Source organism: Mercenaria mercenaria, chromosome 17 (assembly GCF_021730395.1).
Source record: "Mercenaria mercenaria strain notata chromosome 17, MADL_Memer_1, whole genome shotgun sequence".
Taxonomy (NCBI): domain Eukaryota; kingdom Metazoa; phylum Mollusca; class Bivalvia; order Venerida; family Veneridae; genus Mercenaria; species Mercenaria mercenaria.
This window is the reverse complement of record NC_069377.1, coordinates 7,224,271-7,230,288: the sequence shown is the minus strand read 5'-3', so window position 1 is coordinate 7,230,288 and position 6,018 is coordinate 7,224,271.

Here is a 6,018-nt window from a genome sequence, read left to right as displayed (position 1 = left end):
TCACTATAGAAAGCTTAAGGCTAAAGATAACCAAAATAGAAAAGTCTTTATAACTGCTGATGATTACGCCATAGAAAACTCAGATAACATTATTAAAATATCCAGTTGTTTTATAGCTTATTTGAAAATTCTTTGTAAAAGAATTTCGCTAAAGGAACAGGATTACAGATTTTTTTATGAGAAAGCGTTCTCATTGTTAGTATATAATGCAAATGATAAATACGAACAAAAATGACCCTGTACGTACTAGGCATCATTTGTTTATATATGTGCGGTTATAACTTAGGGATAGCAGCTCGATTAAATTCTGGGGGATCAGCGGGTCCAGGTAAAAGTTATGTGAACACCGCCTTACTACTTCCTTTTACGTCTTGATAGGTCGGTTTCAAGAACTATCAAGACTTTTTTTTTCAAATAAAAACAAAAGAAACAACTAAAAACACTCGTGTAGATAGTGGAATACGTAGAAATGTTATCTAAGTTGCCTTAGCCGCACTTTAGATCACACAAGAGCACTGAAGTATCACTTTGATAGTCATCATTGTTTTCCCGGAGGAATTTCGAAAGTACTCACACATGTCTTTATCTTTGCGTTAAAACATTAAAAAAATAATCGAAACGCTGCGTATGTTATCTGCACCAAGAAATCAAATAATTCAACAATCTTTCCTCGGGCGCCATGATACTTTGCATTTATATCTTTTTTTATTATAATTTTTAAAATTTAATCCCTTAATTGTAGATTTGTGCGACATTAGGACCAGACCAGACATAATGCACTAACCATATGTCAATATAAAATTTATAATTTCGTTTTTCAAGCGTGACGTTGCACAATAAGACCTACTCGTATATCTATCAAGACAAAAAAAATCGAAGTTAGTGCATCGAAGATTAGAAACAGGGGTTGAAGAATTTAATTCAACACTAGACTAATAAAAATATGATTACAAGATATGCGTGCAGTTTCATAAAAGGAACATGCAGTAAATGATAAAGCACTTCTCTTTTAACTGAAAATTAACAGTGAACGTTATCATTAATTTTCAGAAAGGGTAAAGGTACGGTCTGCAAACCTTCAAAATCGCGACTGTTTGTTTACTTTACTGTACGTTTCAATAGTTATCTTTGTATTTGTATTTACTTTGTGATTATTTACATCTGCATGCATATTTTGTCTTTACCACTAACTTTGTCAGAAAAAAAGTTACACAATTTAATTGACTAGCTCCTAGACTATCATGTACATGTATCCTTTTACATTTTTATGCTTTAATGTAGTGAACTGAGCCAGTCTATATCCTATGTCCAATATCATATGATAATTTTAACATCGTTCGTCTTTGAAAATATCTCTAAAATAGACATGCTTTTGTCTCTACGACATAGAATTAGACAAAAAAAGGGAGAAAATTTAAGAATAGCTTTATTATCAGTCTAGTGGCTAGTCTAAAAATTTAAGTAACAGCTCTCAAAACGCATTAAACATGAGAAAATGTTTTATCTATAGGGTGTGTCTATCTCTTAATGAGATGGTGATCTGTTCAGCGTGGATTAAAAGAAGACAAACTGGAACATGTAAAAACCAAGGTGAACATCTGGTACATGATAATTACAAACGATTTACGTAATCATGTTAATGTCGATGTACCTGATAAAAATTCTGATTTCTATCAAGATTTTTTTTTCATTCTGCTGGTAATCTGAATTTATTTATTTATTTATTTTATTTATCTGATTATGTTTATCATGGACGTAGAATTGCAAAGTTAAGCTGTAAAATATAGGGTCTAAAATAAAAGAAATCGTGTGTTATATTGAAAAAACAACAACAACAACAACAAAACATAAACGTAAAAGACTTTTTTAAAAATTATTTTTACATTTTAGGATCTAAAGCACTATACTAGTCGACGTTTATGTGTACAAGTAAATTATGGCAAAATTTCAGTAATGGTGTACAACTGCCTCACGGTAATACCATTAACCCAGTTTTATGATAGATAACATACTGACCGAGAAATATGAACAAACGGGTGTTCACAATCCGTTCTGTTTTTCAAATTACTCAGTTTATTTTCGTATAACTGCGATAATTTTGATCAATATCATGGAAAAAAGTTTTGTTTTTCGAAGAAGTACATTATTTCGCTGGAAAAAAAATGAGTATTCATCTTTAAATAACCTAGCGTACTGAGAAAATCGTAGACATTGGTAAAACAATTAAATATGTGTTTAATGCTTGAACTTTTAATCTGACATTTACGTTTTTAAAAGCATTATTAAGTGCATGAAAGCGAAAACATGCCACTTTCAGTTAAAAAAAAAAAAAACTATTAGTCACTTTATTTTCTATATGGGAGACCCAGTTTCTTGATACTGGTAGAATACAGAAGCATGTAAATGTCGGCATGCCACAATGTTATAAGAACCATATGTATCTAAAATACATTTAGCAACAAAAAAAAAAAAAAAAAAAAAAAAAAAAACATGAGGAATTAAAACAAGATATTTCATTCATAGGAAATCCCCTCCTATAATATACGTTCCGCAACAAGTTTAGTTGGTCAATAAGAGGGACTATAACCCACTGGCTGCGATATAGCTTATCAATATTAGCCATTTTGTGTTTTTTTCTTGGACACCTTTTTTTGTTTTGTTTTGTTCCCCTTTAAGTGTCAAGTTTAATTGACTACATCTTCATTATTAACTAGCGAACTTTTGGAAAGGAATTTATATACTAGTAAGCTATCAGCTTGTTTTCCAATCCATGTATTTGACCTGTAAAAATTTGTTGTACATGTTATGTGTATTTTGTATCAAAATAAATATTATTTCAACTAAACTAGCGAACTGTTGTAAAAACGTTCAATCTTGATAAATCTAAATGTGATATCGTTACAAGTAGGTAACTGTCCTTCTAATAAGTTTGCCCAACGTGTATGATACTTAATTTTTTCCGTTTTCCATAAGTTTTCGGGAACTTTCGGCGCATTAAATTACTCGTTGTTCAACTTGTTGCTCTTGTTTATTATGCGACTTATATAATGGCCAGTATAGGATTCCGTACATTTTCATTGAACACTGTCAGCTCATAAAACTCCGGGATGTTCGAGTTCATTGTCCGAGATTAAGCGCAACGAACGCTCGGCATATACGTGTGTTTTACGCAAGCAGATTTGTATCTACAGGATTATGCTTTTTAGTCGATGATTTAGCGGTCAAAACTATCCTATTAAAAGTTCATTTAAGGTTACTTTTTTGTTATTTTGTTATATTATTAAACATAAATAATTTATCTGCTGACCTGACAGTTTTTTTTATATTTTTAAACCGGGTATTGATCCTATGGTCTGTCACGTCTTGGTACCATGACAATTTTGTAAACATAAGGAGAACTGGCCGAGTTTTTCAAGTCATTGACTTCAAACAACTTGCTCCTTGTCGCTATGTGTTCGATACCTCCTCTGGGATAGGAATTCTTTCATGCAATGAAGCCAAACAACTGTTTTACGTGATGTCTCAAATACCTCCCTTAGTGTCACCTGTGGTCTTCCTCCACCAGGAAACGCTGGAAAATCGCCATATGACCAGTTCTTGTATTTTTGTGACATTAAACCCAAGGAAAATGAGGTTTAATAACTATTTTTTTTCTATTCAAACATATCCAATAGTTTCTATTACTAGTCGTTTACGCTCATGTTTAAGTAGGCCTTGTTATCTAAGTGTTTTGTTAGAAAGTGTGCTCCATGAAAACTTAAAATTACATTTTCTACGAAATTTTAGCATGCTAAGTGCATGTTCGACTATATAGATCTCGACTTGACATACACGTTAAGTGTTAGTACAAAGACTATACAATAATTATTACTGATTATGTACTTTAAAGACTGAGATGCATGACTTATAGAAACACAAAACTGAACCCTTTGACAGGAAAATGTATGCTTTTATTTATTTTTTTATTTGTATGCTTGTTGTTGTTGTTGTTTTTTTTTCGGAAAAAAAAATCCGCTGGAAATATTATAAATAAGAAAAATCATAGACAGCTTGGATATTTAGAAATTCCAAATTAAAGTTGTATTTCAAATAAAAATATAATTTTGCAAAATTTCGTTTCTTTTTATTATTCAACCGGCTCGGTAGCTAGGTGGTAGAGCGTCCGCTTCGTGTGCGGGAGGTCGTAGGTTCGATCCTCGGCCGCGTCATACCAAAGACGTAAAAGATGGAACCAGCAGCTTCCTCGCTTGGCGCTCAGCATTAAGGGGATAGTGCTGGGACTGGTCAGCCTGGTGTCAGTATAATGTGACTGGGTGCGGGGGGGGGGGGGGGGGGGGGGGGTATCATGCCACGTGTCTACGGCGTGATATTCCAGTGAGGCAGCACTATAAAGCTGGTCATTGTGCTCACTGCTACAAGTAGACACCGTGGTTTATATGACTGAAAATTGTTGAAAAAGTCATTAAACCCGAACACACACGCACACACATATTTTTTATTATTCAATGACCCGAGGACCTTATTGTATACTTAGATTTTGGTATAATCGCTTTGAACTCAATGTTTTAATTACTCGGTAAGATTTCTAAATATAGAATTCTGATTTCTGTGACCTATAGTTTTGACAGTTTTACATAGTATTATAAATAAAATAATATGTTTTCCTTTCAAAGTGAAATCCGATTAGAAACGATAGACAAATAATGACAAGCCGAATAGCGCCGGGCTGACAGGCGGCTACAGCATTTCATGAGGATCTTAGTAAACTAGAATTATTACAAAATTAATTAACAAAAGCAACCTTACAGAATAATAAGCTGTTTAGTGTAATACATTTATTCGTAAATGTTGCCTTAAGACTATTTTTGTAGAGTAATATAATCCGCGCAATGCTATGTGAATTACCTGACGGTCATTTGTGTAAGTTTTGTTATCTCGACTTCTCAAACCCTAGCAGAAGGTGAAAAATTGTAAGCCATGGTGTCCGTGCATGCGCGTTGTTTTCGTCCGCGCGTACTTTACATACTAATTAAATAACTTCACAACCTTGATAGGAGTTTAACTCTTCATATATGGACAAAGGGCATTCAGTGAATGTGCAGTGTGAAAAATCATATCTCCACGTTGTTTACTTTTGAATTTTCTCTCTCTTAAAGTCTAGAGGGAACGTAAACTGTATATAAATGGGGAAAAGCAGTGCCAAAGAACCATTAACATATATCAGGTGCACCTTTAGGCATTATTTCATGTACGGGTGGATACACTGGTAGACCTTCTGTTAGCAACTAACACGGCGTCATCTCATGAATGAATTCTAAACCCCAACTAAAATTTCGAACCTACAGCGGTGAAGGGCAATGATTCGGGGTCACTCGCTCATATATATTCCTCTAGGAATTGGAAGACAACGACTTTGGAGACCCCAAAATCGCTGATATAAGTAAAGAAAATTCATAAATAAAGTTTCACAGTAATGTTTTATCGATAAATCTGCAGCTAATCAAAGTCACAAGTATAATCGTTTTTAAATTACTGAAAAATCAGATATTTCGCCAGGATAAAATTTTGCTATATTGAAACTGTTCACTGTAAGACTAGTCAAACCCTTTACACCACTTGATATCACATTTAAAACGATGCATGAATCAAGCTTTTCGTAGGTTAAGCTATACATATGATTTCCTATGGTTTGAATTTGAAATAACTAAATGTATTCAAAATAGCTAAATCATTTAACTACAAAGTTCAGCAGTACGCGAGAACGCAATTGGCCTCATTTGAACTGTAATATTTAGAGCAATTTACTTAGGCAACTGCCAATGTCCTAACCGATTAAGTTTACATGCCCTAGTGTTATCAAGTGTGATTCAAATAGTGATACCTATAATGATTTTGTGACCTAACGTATTATAATGGGGAACCAGTTGCATGTAGAAGTCATACAACTTTGTGCTATTGTCACGTGTCACAGAGAAATTTTCTGAGGTCCGTTCTTTTTTTTTAACTACGTCTGTTAAA